Raw genomic sequence first — 19,011 nt, forward strand, 5'->3', positions numbered from 1 at the left:
TAAAACAAAAAGTGAGTCTTAGGTATAATTAATTCAAAACGTCAGATTTCAAAGCATATTACCATACAGGGACGAGCTTTACCAGCAAATTTAAATAATGAATAATAAAACCAACTGCAAAAGTACACACGTATTACAAAATGATTTTAAGGGTAGAATACATTAGCAGAAATCAAGAAATTATATGACAAACTCTTCCACTGTTTAGACTTGTTTATAAATATTTTATTTCCTTATTAAAGCAGTAGTTAGCCTCACAGAACAATCAGATATAAGCCTCACCTTGTGTAGGGCTTACTCCCTCTTATGTAAAAGAATGCAGCTTAACAATGCAATTATATACATGTCTACTCATGTATATAATTTCATAATGTTCAATGAGCTTTTCTCTCATGTAAGTGAATATTGGATTGCAACTTCATTTTAATAACAAAGATGCCTTTAATGCTGAAAACCTATGCACGTTTGTCTGGGAGCAAGACTCATTAAATCCAACGACACTTCTGAGTAACCTTGCGTAGGTCTGAACTGCTCCATTACCGACTATAGAGAAAAGAAACAGATCTAATCATTTAAAGCATCTTTCAAACTTAAGAAAATTAGAAATGGTATAATTAAGATTGATTCCCAGCTAGAATTTGTTTTCTTGCACAGCTTGGGAAAATTATAGCTCCCAGAAATGCCAGACAGCATATCCATGATTCCGAGTGTGATTCTGGGCATTGTAGCCCTACAAATCCCTTTTACATGCTCTGGTTTCTTGTTGGGAAGAATGAATGCATTTTCTAGAGTCTATACATTTCTTCCATTGTAATATAGATTTTTTGCATTCCCTGGGCACAAAAATAGCACAACCTCCTGTGTCCACAAAGTAAGGAATTAATTCGCTTCAACATTTGAAATTGTCTGCTCATATCTAAAAAAAAGTGAAGTCAGCATACAAAGATATTACCTAAAGAAATTAAAGTCAACAATCTTACAAGGAGCTGTTTTTTTAAAAACTGCATTAAGTAGCCTTTCTGTACATTTCTGTACATGTCTATCCGGAAGGTAACTTGTTCAGTTGAATGAGATGTGCTCTAAGCTACATGTTAGTTAGTTGTGGTCCAGTTAGACAGAAAACAACCTGCTATCTGAAGATGTCCCCCATTTGAAGAGCTGTCTGGTTGAATTCAGTTCAACAATAAAGGCCAAGATCTTATTGAGAATTGTGGGAGCAGAAATTTCTGTTGACATGGCTTTGAATCATTACTTACTTGTGATGCCCCGAAGATAGGCATGGGCAAACTTTGGCTCTCTAGGTGTTTTGGACTTCAACCCCAGAAATCCCATCTAGCTTACCAGCTGTGGAAGTTGAAGTCTTCCACAAAGATTTGCCAAAATTTGCCCATGCCTGCTCTAAAAGGTACCTCTCCTGGGTCATGGCAAGATTTGTTCAGAGGATGCTTGCCACTGCATTCTCTGAAGGTGAGAAAGTTTGATTTGATGATGGTCACCCAGTAGGTTTCAATGGTTGAGAGTGGGAATTTGAACCTTACTCTTCCAGGATGCAGCCATACTGTTGAATTAATGCAGCTTGACACCACTTTGATAAGGAGCCCTCAATGGCGCAGTGGGTTAAACCCTTGTGCTGGCAGGAATGATGACTTGAAGGTTGGGTTGCTGATCTGAAAGTTGCTGATTTAAATCCAACCCGGGGAGAGCATGGATGAGCTCCCTCTATCAGCTCCAGCTCCATGTGGGGACATGAAAGAAACCTCCCACAAAGATGATAAAAACATCAAAAACATCCAGGCATACCCTGGGCAACATCCTTGCAGACAGCCAATTCTCTCACACCAGAAGCGACTTACAGTTTTTCAAAATGTTCCTGACACGAACCACTTTGATAGCTATTGAATCCTAGGATTTTGTAGTTTTATGAGGTTCCAGCATTATCTGGCAGAGAAAAATAAAAACCTTGAAATATTATTATTATCATAATTCCGTAGCATTGAGCCATGGTTGTTAAAGTGGTGCCAAGCTGCATTAATCCTATGGTGTAGATCTGGTATGGACTTCAACTCCCATAATTCCTAACAGTTTACTCATGCCTGGTGTAGATGCACTCCAAGTCTCCTAGTCCAACTGTCAGACCACTATACCACATTGACTCAAATGAGGAATTGTGGAGAGGATGGGCAACAGCATGGGCATTTCCAAGATTGGGACTGGAACAAAGTGATAAAGGTTATTTGGGGGGGGGGGGGGGGAGCTGAGTTGTGCTTGGGTATGATCACACTGCTGAGGAAATGCTTGATTGAAAAGTTCAATGACTGGCTCAACTCCTCCCAAGCTGCTTTGCTCACTTAATGTTTTTTTTTTTCATGTCAAGAGCAACTTGAGAAACTGCAAGTTGCTTCTGGTGTGAAAGAATTGACCGTCTCCAATGACGTTGCCCAGGGGATACCTGGATGTTTGATGTTTTACCATCCTGTGGAAGGCTTCTCTTATGTCCCCACATGATGAGCTAGAGCTGACAGATGGGAGCTCATCCCACTCCTCGGATTCAAACTACAGACCTTTCAGTCAGCAGTCCTGCCTGCACAAGGATTTAACCCATTGCGCTGGGGGCTCCTACTGAATGATGAAGAAACAGGAAATAAATAGCTGGCAGCTTCGGTAAGGGAACAAATCCTTGCTTTTTCAGGGGAATGCGGATGCTAGTTGAGCGGAGGGGTTGGAATCCTGCCTCATACCCAGCCTTACTGAACTGGCTCCACCATGGCTGGGCTTTCAGACTGGTCTTCCACTGTCATGGTGACTTAGGAATCATAGGAGTTGTAGTCTCACAAGGTCATTCGATTTCTCTGTGAAAGAGTCCTAGTGCTTCTATGGTTGCTTAGCATTGAACAATGGCTGTGGTATCAAAGTGGTATCAAACTACCTTAATTCTACAGTGTGGATGCAACTTTTGTTAACGGCAGCATGTACTTCTGTTTAAGTCATGATAATAATTTCTAAATGTGAGTCTATACAACTAAATCAGTATCATCATATGGAAATTTCATGCGATATGTCCTTTTTCTCCACCTTTTTGCAATGTTTTGATCATGTATAAATGGCCATCCTGACATGCATAGCATTGTCATCTAATAAGAATTCAAGTCTGCAAACTTACTGGAGACAATTTTGCTTTAGCTCTCTAACGATAACCTTTCCAAATTAACCCTGCAGTCCTAGGCATGCCTACTCAGAAGATAACTGTTTATAGGATTGTTTATAGGATGATAAGCCCCAGGCTTGTCATTAAATGCAGCAGACTTGGCCCAGTACCTTTTTAATGGGGCAGGTAAAAAAACTTACTTATAAATCTTTAAGGTGGGAATTTGGCTAGCTGCAGCTGCTTCTGCAAAAAACATAAACAAAAAAACCCCGGTGATCTGAATTGTAGTTCAATTCTAAATTAAAGATTTGCTGACTGTATAAAGTTATAATTGGGCCCAGATCACTCTTGTTTTTTGCAAGTAGCAATTGTCTTTGGCCAGATCATCTCTGGCTCCTTCTTCACTGTCATATAATCCAGATTATCAAAGCAGATAATCCACATTATCTGATTTGAACTGGATTATATAAATCTACACTGCCATATAATCCAGTTCAAAGCAGATAATCTGGATTTTATATGGCAATGTTGAAGGGGCCTCTGATATCTACCATCAGAACAATCTGCCATCAGAACTGCTTTGCAGGCTAACATCTGCCTGCAGAAGGGCCAAAAAAAGAAAAGAAAAAAGATCGTGGTGAAGGAGGAGCCATTTTATGCCAGATGCAAATCTCTTCCAATCCAGGAGCCACAATGCCAGCAAAAAATTTTGTTATCCTCATATCCTGCAGATGGGATTCCTGAGAACAAGAAATCAAGTGGTTATAAATAATTCTCAAAATTAATTCCTTCTTCCAATAACTGTATATTAATTTCCAATATTTATATCCTGCCCTTCTCACCCGAAGGGACTCAGGGCGGCTTACAACACTGGCACAATTAAGTGCCTATACAAAATCAATCAACAATACATAAAATCAGTTTAAAACTATTAAATACAGTATAAAATTACAGTACAAACTAAGGCATAACTGCATTGCATTACAGTTGTGACATGATCGGGGATAATTTAACTCCTTTTATAGTGCAACTGTTTTAATGATTTCTGTGGTTACAGAGATACGCAGTTCACTACTTAGGTGTGTTGCTATCATCTAGCATTCTAATTTATTAAAAGTAGCTAAAATAATTTAGTTACTTTGAATAATCAAAACGTATTGACAATAGAAACAACGTGAGGAGTATTGCACTATGCACCCCGATTTGGCAGTCAGTGGGTTGTGTGCATGTGTGTCTATGTGCATGTGTGAGCATGTGTCCCATGTGCTGCTCTGCCTCAGGCCACAAAATGTCTAGAGAGACGCAGCTGCCAAAAAGAGTCTGGGAAGAACACCACAGTCTGCTGACCTGGCATGCTGCCATAATGGAATAGGTCAGAGCTGCAGCTTTTGGTTTGTCAACTGCTAAAAAAAAAAGGAGAGATGTGTGGCTGAATGGTATTAGTCATTTTTATAACTCCATCCAGAAGTCTTTAAGGCTACTGATGCAAGAAGCCTAAAATCTGTTTCAGAACATGGAGAGGTTTGTTTTCAAGGAAGGGAGAGTACTGCAGGCAAAAATAGCAGGCTCATTTTGACATAAAGCCTGACCCAAGGATCTCTTCATTAAGAAGGTTGCTCTGATATTCCCTTGGGAGGTACCCTTATTTCCATGATCCTTACTATCCTAGGCTGTCAGGTCAGAATGTCCTGATTTGAGAACCCCTTATTTTTATATATTGACATCTCAGTTAAGCAGTGAATTTGTTCTTGTTTCTTTTCTGTAAGAGAAGAACGAAGAAGTGTTAGGTGTGCTCCCTGGAGAAAATTGAGAACTTCTAGTGGGTGATTGCAAAAAGGTACAACTTCTCAACATCTTTTTTATATCTGACTTTTCCCACTAGGAAAACAGTACACAGGGCTTGTCTACATGGGCTAAAAAGCCCATACTTACCTCATAGCTGCTACAATTTGAATACACAACATTCTTGATAGGTTCCTTAGAACCTGGTTCTTTGAGCTTTAATCCAGTTTTACTAAAAATGCCTTTTATCCTATAGTTTTCCAGAAACATGCAGATGTTTTTATTGTGTGGGCAGCTTGCTGTAGAGGATGTCGACTGCCCCATTACACTGTTCATCAGTGAGAAATGTGTGGCTGTGATCTCACCATGATATGTGTGATGTGTGTGGCATCAGTATAGACAAGCCCTCAGTCTGGTTAAATTAGAATAAATCATGCAGTGAAGGACTGCAACCCCAAACAGGGAAAGAATAATATAAGATATTACAGAACTATTTCAAATTAGCTCAGAGCTTCTAGAATTGTATCCAAGGCTATTAAAGGCACTTGCAAATGTAACCTCAGGACCTTTGTCTGTTGTCTGACAAGGCTTTTAGAATAGGCACAATCCCTTCAGACTGCATACAATGTTATTCTTCCAAAAAGGAAAAAAGAGAGGAACAGTATCAACAGGATTGCTTTATGTTGATACCAGGAAAGATTCCAGAGAAAACCATTAAAAAAATGTGCTGTAATTTTTAAGCGTCAGTATGAATTCTTTAAAAAATATTTAATGTCCACTTCCTCTTTCTCTCTCTCTTTCTTTTCTTAAAAAACAGAATTACAAGCTTGGTAGATTAGTGGGATGCTATGGAATTAGTATATCTTGATTTCATTAGGGCTCCATTATTTTATTCCAGAAATAATGGATAAAGTTTGATTGAAACAATGTTATTGTTAGGGCTTTAAGATTGTTGAAGGACTAAACAGAAAGATTATTCGCCCTTCTTTATCATTCTGTTGAGATGTCACAAAGTTCTGTCTTAGGCCTAGAAATATTCAACATATTCACGAATGACTTGGATGAAGTTACACAGAGGTTGCCAATCAAACACCAAACTGGGAGGGAGAACAATGCTGGATCACAGTTAACAGAATTAGTTTCAGCAGTAATAACATTAAGTTTCTACACCTACTCTGGAAAAATCAGATGGGATGATGATATCTGGTTTCACAGAGGTATGTGTGGAACTACCTAGGGATCTAAATGGTCCACAACCTTAACATGAGTGAACAAGATGTCGTGATGACAAAAGCTAATGCAATTCTGGCTGCATTGAGAAGTTGGAATGTATCCAGAAGAGGGTGACCAAGAAGGTAAAGAGACAAATCAAGCTACAAGGAATGGTTGAGAAAGTATAGCCTGGAGATGTCATCTTCATTTGTTTGAAGAGCATTTGTACACATGGCACATGGAGAAATCTTGTTTTCTGCTTCTGTAGACAATATGATCTAAACCAATGGATTCAGATTAGAAGAAAGAAGAGACTGACTATAAATCTTGAAGAACTTCTTGATGGCAAGAACTGACCACAATAGAATGAATTGCCTCATAAAGAGACAAATTCCATTCTTGCAGGGTTTCAAACAGGTTAAAAATCTCTCTGCTAATGCAGTGCATTCTCGAATTGACTGGATGTTGAATTGGATGATCCTAGAAGCACCTTCCAATTCAAAAAAAATATGCTTCTAATATTCTACCTGCCTCCATTTTATACTATTTTGCTTTACCCATCTGTCCTTGGAGAAGTATCCCCAAGAAGTACAACATATTTATAATTCCTCCGGGTACTGAATTGTTTGCTTCCTGCTGTCCATATACTAACTTATTGTTTTATATTAATAAAACTGACAGTGCAGTAATTGATCTGATTAAAGAAAAAACAAACCAAGTGGTATAATATTTCTCAGGAAAATAGTTTAAAGTATTATGTAAAATATAAGGAAAATGAAAATGAAAATGTGGTATTCAGGCATTTTAAAATGTTATGTTTTAATTGATATTAGCCCCTAATTTTTAAGTGTTGTCCTAAATGCTTATTTGTTAAGATGTAATTTTAGCCGCCCTGTTCCACAACTGTCTGTAACGAATAAGCATTTAGGATAACACTGTAATTTTAGCTAAGTGATGTCTAATTTGGTGTATTATCTCACTATTATTTTATGTTCTTATTTAATATATTTTATTTCATTTATGTCATTTTTGGCTGCATTTTATGGAGTTGAATGGTTGTCACTATTTATTGTGAACTGCCCTGAGTCCCCAAGGGGAGATCGGGCGGGCTATAATAAAGTTTTGTTGCTGCTGCTGCTGCTGTTGTTGTTAATAGGAATCAACCATTCAACAACCATCTTTGCATAGTCATTATTTCCATATAAAAACTGCGTATTGGTAATATTTGGAAGAAACTAATAGAAAGGAGGAAGACTTGTTAATTCTGACTAATGTCCCATTGACTCAAGAAATCTACTTTATATCATAAATATAAAGTTTGGATATAACTCAGATTGGATCTAGCCCAGCCATAAAAAATTATATTTTCCATTTCAGAATGGGCTATTCAAAGTGACGAAACAAATGTTACGGGTCTGTCTTTAGTGCCTCTCACCTTCTTCACCATTTTGACATAGTTTTCAGATCTTCATTTGGTTGTATCCACCTTTCTCTTCTCATCTAAAGATAATATGTAGACTACATTCCTTTTCACTGCATATTTCTGATGAATAAATGTTGATTTTGAAAGCTTTTGCCAAGCTTCTCCTCCTTTGCATTTGTAGCTGGCAAAAAGAGATATTTCCACAACATAACCTATAATAGTGTTTGCATTAAAGGAATTTGAGGTAAAATAAATCACATACTTACAGCAATGTATTTCTATTAGTGTACAAACAAGGTCTAACAATCTCCTCTTAAGTTAATAGGAAACTGTCACCATTATAATTACAGCCAAATTGAACTTTACTTTCTGTCCTTGTTTACTTTGTCCAGTCATCAAATGCAAATGAATTAATTAATTGAAAATGACGTTCATTTGTGAATATTCATTTCCATCTGTAATGCAGGGGGAAAGGTGGCTGAGGATTTTTGTTGACTTTTCACAACACCAGTGGGCTATATTAGGAAAAATAGACTTTATTATTAAAAATAGATGCATTTATTAAGAAGATTTAAACAACAGTTTAGGAAATGAGTGAGTGACTATATTACTGGATTGGGAAGAATAAAAATATATTTGTAGTAGCAGCTTCCTGCTGAATCCTTAGACTTTCTGAACATCAAGTATGTGTTTAGATTGAAGCTCAGTGTCTGCAGCCCCAGCCAAATGTCACTAAGCATAATTACAAACTTAGTGCTGCAGAGAGATACAGCAGTACGGATATTTAATATGTGCTTGGCAGTATGTCTGCAAGTGTTTGTGGCCAGAGCCAGACTCCATTTGTACTGTTGATCATGTGGAATTACTCTTGAGTGGTAGCAACAGACTGAAAAATATGAGCTCAGAATTTAATATCTGGAAATATTCTGAAGCCAAGAGATTGGTTCAATGAAGGAAAAACATTCCAAGGGCAGCACTAAAAAATCTCCATGTCTATAATTTAATGCAACAAAATACAGGAAAAATAATCAGCTGGTGGACACGTAGTTTTATAAGCAACAGAAGGAAAATATCACCCAATCTATCTTTCCCACCATTATGCATATGGCTCCATGGCACTTCTGTAATAAAAAAATTGTCCCTGTGTTTGGACTTTGAAGACAAAAGAAGACCTGCATTTTCTGAATCAGTATCCTAATGCATTGAAAATACAGGTAGCTGGATATTTCTCAGGAATTCACACCAACTGTTGTTATGAAATACACAAAATAGAGGAATGTAAATTTCAGACAAGTTTACAAAGCATATGCAGAAAATTATGGTTGCCAGATTAGATCAGTATGGATGATATTACAGTTTTATTGTAAACAGTAGCACCTGAGAGGCAATCAAAGCAGAAATGTATAATTTTCATTCCTTGACAACTACTACACCAGCTGTCCATACTTTAGCTGCTGTTACTACAGTCAGTATCACTACTACATGAAATATTATCTCAATATTCACCTGCGACCCAGGAGCCCCTGGTGGTTAAACTCTTGTGCCGACAGGACTGCTGACTTGAAGGTTGGGTTGCTGACCTGAAGGTTGTTGGTTTGAATCTGGGGAGAGTGCAGATGAGCTCCCTCTATCAGCTCCAGCTCCCCATGCGGAGACATGAGAGAAGCCTTCCACAAGGATGATAAACAAACATCAAAGCATCTAGACGTCCCCTGGGCAACGTCCTTGCAGATGGCCAATTGTCTCACACCAGAAGCGAATTGCAGTCGCTTCTGACACACACAAAAACCTCCTGCAACCTCATCACATTGGGATTGAAATGGCCCTTTTTGCCTCTTTTGGATGGGAACTACAGAGCACCATCTGATGACACTGGCTTGGCCCCATCCCCATTCCTCCTGAAGTGGAGGGGAAGCGTAATACACTTCCTCTGCCACCACAAGGAGGAAAGTGTATTTTGGGTAGTTCCGATAGAGCTACCAACATTTTGTTGCCCTTTCTTCCATCTGATGAGGACAACGTATGTTGCCTTTTCACCCATATGATAAGGACAAGGACAGAATGCCAACGTGCCCATCCCCACCATGTGATGGGGAAGAAGGGAAAGCACACGAGGTGCCATGAGCTCCTGGTGACTGCTGACAAAACAGGACGACCCCAGGGACTGTGTGAAGAGGTGGTTAATGCCAACAATTGCAATGGCTTCGTTTGGAGGCCATACCTTTGAAAGTAACATGCTCTCCAACTACCTCATGGTCCCAATTCATCATCTGACATCCCACTTTTCAGCTGATGTTAAAATGTTCCAATTTCTCTCTGCTCCTCTGCTTACTTTAATTAGTACAAATTAATTGAAGTAAAAGCAGTATGTCCTCAATTAACTCATGGGGGAAAAATCCCATCCTTCCCAGCAGAGGCAGGCAAAAGCAAGCTGCTGCAACCTCTCCTTGACCAGATCGTCTGTTCTAGCTCATTCTTAACTGTTGCTGTCTTGATTGTACTCCAATGCCACTTGGCTGCAATGCCCTGGTTTTTCAAATCTGAAATGCTGGCAAGTATGAGATAAGGACATATTTTCTTGAGAGGTCTAATTTCTCCCTGGTTATGTTCTCTCAGAGTAGGATTTATGTAACCTTGGGATTGGAAGCAGAAGAAAAGGGAATGCTACTCATTTCCCCAGGTTTTATTTATTTATTTACTGGGTATTGGGGTTCCCTTTGGAACACGTCTGTCCTTGTTTTTTCTCAGAGCTTCTAGCAGACGCCACAGCCTGTTTCCTTTGCTTTTAAATAGTATCACCCGGCAGGTCTGGTTAGTATGGTGAGTCAGACTCTTTTAATATGCATACAGAATGCTCACACCTGACAAACTGTCACAAGAGTTCTCCCAGAGGACCAGGGAAGAATCTATGCTACACATACACACACACACTTTTTCTGCACTCAGTCAAAATACTTCTATTTTTAGAGTTTTTGCTGTTTGACATTGTCCCATACACTACTCCTTTTAGATTTTATAGATCATGCCCATGCTTTGAATCTTGTTACATTGAGCAGTAATACTCAAAGACAGCAGAATCAATATTAAACCAAACTGTGAGAAGTAGCCAAAGGGAGAGGTAAATTATTTTTGGGAAGTTTCTGAATAATAATAATAATAATAATAATAATAATAATAATAATAATAATAATATAATGACAACAGAGGGAACATTAGCTCATGTTACCCTGTTTCAATATGGAGATTAATTTCTAGACAGACGTTTAATGGTCTTGAGTAAGGTTTTTGGTTGAATTAGTGGAAATGAATAAACTCATACCATAAAAATAGACATTATTAAAAGGGAAGTTTTCAATAGAAAAAAGTTGACCCTGTTTTCAGACTCCCCACCATCTGCCATTTTAATGTTCACTTGTAGGAACAAGGCATATATCCTTAACCCTCCTTGCGCTGTGCTAATTAATTCATTTATGTTGTATCTAAGACGTTTCAAGAACATTGCCTTAGACAAACATTTCCTCTTTGTTTGTTACATGATAATCTAATCAGGAGATACAACCATCATTATCATCTTTTTATCATTTTTGCACAAGTGTTTATTAGAAATTTCTCCCATGCAATGCAGTTGGAGAATTACCATATGCCAGCATTTTTCTATCAATTCATTCTCATTTAAAATAGATTTGTCCTACTGCTTACTCTCCCACCTCCCAAACAAACAGACCTTCAACCTAGCAACAACAAGGTTAAAATCAGTGAGGTAACCACAGTCATAAAACTGTAATGGAAAAGTGAAGTTTAAATCAATTAAAGTTTGCCTGCCAAACTACTCTATATATCTATATTGTGTGTTGAAAATAGGCAGCAACACAGTAAAGGGGACCTCTCAAAATAAAGTACTCAACATTTTAGGTGCCAGTCTGTAAAGGCTCTGACTCTAATGCCCAACCATTGCATTTCATCTTTATAATGTTGAGTACTTAGGACTTCAGATACTGATCTGAACTCATAGGCAGGTACATATGGGAAGAGCCTTCAGAAATCCTGATTCCAGCCTGTTTAGGAACCAGGATTTTAAATTAGTCCTAGAAACAAATGTGTAGCCACTGAAAATGGAACAATATTAGGCTATATACTCTGTATGATGCACTTTCATTAACACTCTGATTAGATGGGAGACATATGAGCCCCATCTGAGACTCTGTAATGCAGCTAGTCTTATCTTGATTCCTTTGTTAGCCTCCCAAAGACTAAGGACTGTTTTTCAAATGTATTTCTGTGCCGCCTAGGCCACTCTCAGAGATGGAAATTTAAATTGACCAATCCATAGCTTCAAAGAATGAAATTATGCATCTTCCATCCATGAGCCTATATGACTGAGTTATGTGCTATATGTCAAAGAACGACCATTTGCTATGTGAAATAATACAAATGTTTGGTGCTCATTGGTGCCTGGTTATGTTATTTGTGAAACAGATGCTTGGTCATGAAAGGGAGGGGGGTGGGAAAGTTCAATAGATATTCCCAGATATTTTTCAAAGGCAGCTGCCTGTAGAACATGTTACAATATTCCAATATGAACATTAATTATTACAATAATCCAGTGGTATCACTACAGTTAGTGTCATATGCATAGACCTCCTCCCATACCAGACCATATCTCAATATTGTAGCTAAAATACTGTCAATACCAGTGATTTAAAAAGCTCCGGTAGCAATGAAAACAATAGACCATGCTTGCAGTATGTACAGGCAAAACCATATTAATACCCATGTAATTTCGGTAATAATGACAGTTGTGATTGGAGTATATGTATAGTATAAGGTTTAAAAATCAAATTAGCACAGAATTTTAGCCTTGCAGGGATATTGACACAGTACATATAAGATAGGCTAATGAAAAAATATGTTTGTGGTTATATCCAACTAAAGGTAAAGGTAAAGGTTTCCCCTTGACATTAAATCTAGTTGAGTCCAACTCTGGGAGTTGGTGCTCATCTCCATTTCTAAGACACAGAGCCGGCATTGTCCGTAGATGTCTCCTAGGTCATGTGGCCGGCATGACTGCATGGAGCGCCGTTACCTTCCCACTGAAATGGTACCTATTGATCTACCCCCTTTTTCCATGTTTTTGAACTGCTAGGTTGGCAGAAGCTGGGGCTGGCAACAAGATCTCACCCCATCCCACAGATTTGAACCACCAACCTTCCAGTCAGCAAGTTCTGCAGCTTAGCTATTTAACCCGCTGTGCCACCATGGTCTATATCCAACTACAAAGATAATATTTTATTTTAAAAAATTATAATTTCCTCCTAAAACAATTTAATGTCAATCAGAACCAGGCTAAATAAGGCCTTCCAGATATTTCTAACTACAGTTCCTCACTGTTGGTCATTCACTTTGTCTATCCCTGACATCAATATTAAGCAGACCCATACATAATCCCATAAAGCAGAAAACCTATTTCCATTCATTTGAATGTATATACTAGGAATAAGAAGGACTACAGAAGCCTGGTGAACTTATTCTCTGCTAGAGAGTCAGTACTTCTGAAAATATCTGAGGGGTTCAGAAAGTTAGAACTATTCCTTATAATAAGGTATTTCTGTCATATACTGAATATGTCACATCTGATACTGAGGTGCAAACCTTATTTATATCCTGTTTGGATTATGGTAACATACTCCATACAAAGCAACCTTAGAAAAGTGCTTAGAAACATTAGCTATCTGAAAGAGCTGCAGTCAGCTGGGTTGGTTACAGGGAGTATACAACTCATTTATTACAATTTATTTGTTCAAAATGCTGGTTGTGGCCTCTAATGCCTTACAGTTTGACCCCAAGCTATCTGAAGGACCATATATTTCTCTAAGACCTTGAGGGATACCCTTGTTTTGGTCCCACCACCTTCCCTAATAGATTTGGTAGGAACACTCAGAAGGGGAATCTGGAGGAAATGGCTGAAAATAATTACTACAAGATTCAGTGATACCATATTGATTGTATTCAGCAGGAAAGTGTGTTGCACATTGACAATAACTAAAACTGCCTTTGGGTAGTATCAGAGTACAGGTTTGAAGCTACATCCCTGTCACTTTTATTTCTTTGAACTCTTAGTAACTGTTCAGAATTACAAATATCTCCTTGATGTTGGTGAATAAGCCGTGTCTTATCTAATACGGCAGCATATACAAGCCCACACTTTGAATGAAAAGGAAGTCTTGCCTCTGCTTTAGGATGTGATATTATTTTGTACACAATGAAACTAAAAAGATTCCCACACAGAAAGATGTGTATCTGTGATCCTGTTGGAATGTAACTGGACTTTAGCCTGAGTACAGCATGTCCCCGGAGCCTTTCAACTATAGACCACAGCTTCTCTATACAGAAAACAAGGACAAATGAAAAGATGGAAGCCTATGTGAACAGGCTTGTGAGTAAATGCAAATAAACTTTTCTTTTGCAAAGAAGACAAGATCTCTAGAAATTTTAAAGATTTTCTCCTTCCCTCTCCTTCTTCCTTTTGCTTTGTTGCTGTCCATTAAAGTATAGAATGCTTTCTAGAGACTACACATTTGATTGTCTTTTGAGTTGCGTTGTAGCAAGATAACATGCTGTGCTGCAGCTTAATAGTAATTTCAGTGAGCTATTAAAATGGAACGCTGAACATTAAAACCACAATTGTATTCCTGCAGAAATATTTAACCAATTCAAGGTCCCTAGAAATTGCCCTTCCACTCATTGAAGACTTGTTTCAGAACAACAGAAAGGCAATAAACTCATCCATGATCAGAGACTGAAACAGAGGCACTGTCCATTTTAGAGTGCCTTTTTCTGAAAAAGCAAATTTTGCGTCTTTTCAAGCAAGTTCTAATGTTCAGCAGACCTTCCAAAGGAGATGTCTCACTGCCTATTTCACTCTTTTAAAAAGCACCATTCTGCACAGAGGCAGGCAATACAGAACAGCTTGTTCATGTGTACAGGATATTATTTTACTTGTTTCCATTAAAATCAATTGTAGGGGTGGAGAAATACTTCAAACAGCTGTAAATCCTCCCACCGACATTCTTACTCTCTTGGAAACTACAGCAGAGTCTGACATCAAAGCTGTTCTCCATTGCCAAAAAGGAAAGAACAAGATCAATTTTTTTAAACCATGAATCAAGCAGCTGAGCATTTCACCTTAATAGCTCTGATAGTGAAAGAGGCACATTTGGGAAGAATAAAAATATCTTTTTTGGTCCTGCTTCTACTGGCTAAATACTAAGCATTTGTGCATGCAAATTTCTGTACACCACAAGGTGGGATATTTCATCCTAAAAGAAAAATGAAATATACAGAATGAACTCTCCCACATATAATGCGATCTCTTAGACTGCAGTGGTTCTCAAACCTCAACCTAAGCCAAGTGCTGATTCCAGCTTGACTTCAAGTTGTTATTTAAAGAGAGGTCTCAATTTTTTAAAATTTGAGGATTTTGTTAATATTGAAGTTCAATTCCGAAGACCATAATTAAAAGGGTGTGAATGAATTACTACGTCTTCAAATACATTGTATTTGGGATGAACTAAGAATGCATTATGGACTGAAGAACAAGCAGCTTTCCATTCTCTTTCTTCCCTTCTTAGAATAACACTGCTGCTTGCCTGTATTAGAAACCTTGTCACAGAGCTGAATAAAACTCTGTTATAAAGATGCCAACACTGATTTGGAGCCAGAATTCCTCAGTCAAGGTTGAATACAAACAACACATGAGTTATTACGTGAAACAAGATGAACATTTTCATTTGACAATACTTAGGTGTTGCAATTAAGAGCGGAATGCAATCCTTCATTATGTTTCTTCTCAAAGGTAGCAATGAGTAATTTCAACAATTTTCTTCTTACAACAAGATAATCTTCTAAGACCACAGTTCTTGAAGGTTATTTGCAATCCAAGATGTATTCCGTGCAAAATTTTCTTTTGCGTCTTTTGTGCAAGAAGCAGCATTTTCTGCAAAGGACACAGCATTTTCTCCATGGAAAATAATATTGAACACACAGAATATTATTTTATGTGTAGAAAATTCTGTTTCCTGCATAGAAAATGTTGTTTCCCATGCACATACTATGACATGTGAATTTTGGAAAGAATAAGTCACAAACTGCAAATAATCTTATCAGTCCAGGATTGTTCTTATCAGAGTTCCTCGGTACTTGAAAAGTTTATTTCTTCAGTGATTTCAAGGGTCAGAGAAATAGAGTAAAGCCCACAATGAGGAGATAAAAGGGCTCTAGATTAGTACACCATGATTGGCTAGCTAAACTGGACCATGCCACTCTACAGCATTTTGCTGCAGGTCTCATTTGTTTTTGTAAAGGGGTTGCAATTTTAGTGACTCTGGGGGCTCATATCCTGCCCTTGTGCAATGTCTGAAAATTGCTCCCCAAATATTTGTTTAAATGGTGGGACTAGAGCGGTTTTCCAGGACCTCCCAAGGGTCTCATGGAGGGATCCCAAACACTGCATGCAGGCTCCACTTTCCCCACCCCTGTCTTAGAGGTGGAAGCAAATTGGTAACTACTTAAGGCATGCCACATTTGCCATCTATAACAAAAACAGCCCCAAGGAGCTGCATGTATTTCCAGGTCTACACTTTGGCCACCTCTTTCTCTAGATTGTGGTAGTCACTACAGTGCTTTTTATGCGCATATAAAGATAATTCCTGGTTCAACACTGATGTGCTTTTTAACTAATGAACTTTGAGCTGCAGTTCTATGAAGGAAGATATTAGGGATCTCCTACAAGAAGTGTCAGCAGGCCTACAGAATTACAACACCATGGCAGAGACCATAACAATTAAAACTGTTTCAAGTCCATTCAATTATGTAGTGTGTGTTCATTCTAAGAGACAAAGAGGAGCATGAATGCTTTGGGAAAGCCAGAGGTTAATTTTTTCCCCTTTGACAACTCCACTTGCTGCTGCTAGATTTATAGATAAGCTGGACTGAGAGGCATTCTGGAGCTATTCTTAAATTGTACTTTCCTGTTAATGTCAGTGTCCCTTGCCTTTCCCAGTGGCACTGCCATGAGTAATACTGCAGCACTTTGTGTGTATGCCTCTCTTTACAAGTTGTCAGTTAAAAAAGTAGTAGGCAAAATATAACATTTGTACTCTTTGTCCTTTCTGAAGTGCAGATGCCTATTTTAGGACTTTATTGTACTTAGTTGTTGTCTTGTTGTAACTGCATTGTTTGAGCAAATAGAAACATACCACCATTGGAATGATCTCTTTCACATACTGGTGCTACTGAGCAATACTGGCAATTTATTTATGTGAATCACTGTGATCTGTGGTCACAAGGCCTTGCTTCCTGCCATGTTTGCCTTACCCAGTACATGTGCACTTAGTCTTTCTTCTATTTTTCTTTCAGTTTCTCATATTTTGCTACAACTGCTCAGTCACAGAATTTTGACATTCTCACAAGACTTTCATAGAATCATAGAATCGTAGAGTTAGAAGAGACCTCATGAGCCATCCAGTCCAACCCCCTGCAAGAAGCAGGAAAATCTCATTCAAAGCACCCCCGACATATGGCAATCCAGCCTCTGCTTAAAAGCCTCCAAAGAAGGAGCCTCCACCACAGCCCGGGGGAGACAGTTCCACTGCCAAACAGCTCTCACAGATAGAAAGTTCTTCCTAATGTTCAGGTGAAATCTCCTTTCCTGTAGTTTGAAGGCATTGTTCCACATCCTAGTCTGCAGGGCAGCAGCAAACAAGCTTGCTCCCTCCTCCCTATGACTTCCCCTCACATATTTGTACACGGCTGTCCTATGCTTTCCAATACCAGGACCACAGCAGAAGGAAATTAGCACACAAGAAAGAGTTGTGAAACAAAAGTAATATTGACAGGTTTCTCCCATCAATGAAAAAATATTTTTGTGTGTCAGGAGCGACTTGAGAAACTGCAAGTTGCTTTTGATGTGAGAGAATTGGCCATCTGCAAGAATGTTGCCCAGGAGATGCTGGATATGTGATTTTTTTTTTACCATCCTCCTGGAAGGCTTCTTGCATGGGAGTTGGAGCTGACAGAGGGAGCTCATCCATTCTCTCCTCGGATTTGAACTGGCAACCTTTGGGTCAGCAACCTAACCTGCAAGTCAGCAGTCCTGCTGGCACAAGGGTTTAACCCATTGTGCCACCGAGGGCAATGTGCAGTAAATGTCATCAGCAGGCATTTGTATCTGCCATGAATGCACTTTATCAGCTTCCTGTGATAATGTCCTCAGTCCTATGCATGTGAGCTAATATTGGTTGCAATCTATAGATTTTAATTTGGTTTGGGAAATTATGACACTGATAGTTACATGGATGGTATTGCGTCTTGACAGAAAGGTAATTAAACTAGTTAAAAAGCCCAACTTGTTGCAATCATGTATCCCCTAGATTGGTTGGAAACTATCAGTGTCATAATTTCCCAAACCAAATGCCTGTTGATGACATCTCCCCCCGATTTGAACCAGCAACCTTCAGGTCAGCAACCCAACCTTCAAGTCAGCAGTCATAAATTACCAGATTCCAAATTTTAATCTAATTTCTCCCTGTTACAGAAAAGAGCCCCTTTTGTCTTAGAATTCTTATACACTATTAGAATAAACTGATTTGTAATTGTTTTTAACTGTTGTGTCACCTCACAACCTCTGAGGATGCCTGCTATAGATGTGGGCAAAACTTCAGGAGAGAATACTTCTAGAACATGGCCATACAGCCCGGAAAACATACAACAACCCTGTTGTGGCCACTGCAAAGCACTCTTGGTGCTGCAATTCTGTAGGCTTCTTGACCATTATTCTTGTAGATATTCTTGTAGTACTTTCCTTTAGAGAAGTTACTTGTAACTTGTTAAAAAAAAGCAGTATCTATACGCAAGAGAAATGCAAATATCACATTTCGGTTTGTGCTGTAAAATAAAAGCTGAAGTGTAAATGCATTCATATTGCTGTTGTGCAAATCAGCCTTATCCAGTCCATAAAATTAAACCTTCAAAAGCATACACAAAAATGTGTGCATATGATTAAGAAGGTGAATTAAATATATGCCTGCCTATGGTAAAATATGTAAGAGGGGCTCATTGCACCGTGCTCAGGCAAAATCAGATTACAGACTGCAGGCATTTCTATGATATACAGATTGAAGACCCCTCAACCGAAATTCTTGGAACCAGAACTGTTTTGCATTTTGTTTTTTTAAAAAAGTTATTGGTGAAAGCATGTTGTTGCATCATAAGCTGTACACACTGCCAAAATGCACAATGAAGAGTATTTGAATAATTTTTTTCTGGAATATGTGAAAAATCGGTAATTGATCAATTAAGAAGTATGGGCAAAGATGTGAAAGATAATGTCAGAATTTATATGTTATATGGGAATTTTGTCCAGATGAGCAAGCATGGCTTTAGTTGGTACAAT

Source organism: Anolis carolinensis, chromosome 5 (genome assembly GCF_035594765.1).
Source record: "Anolis carolinensis isolate JA03-04 chromosome 5, rAnoCar3.1.pri, whole genome shotgun sequence".
Taxonomy (NCBI): Eukaryota; Metazoa; Chordata; class Lepidosauria; order Squamata; family Dactyloidae; genus Anolis; species Anolis carolinensis.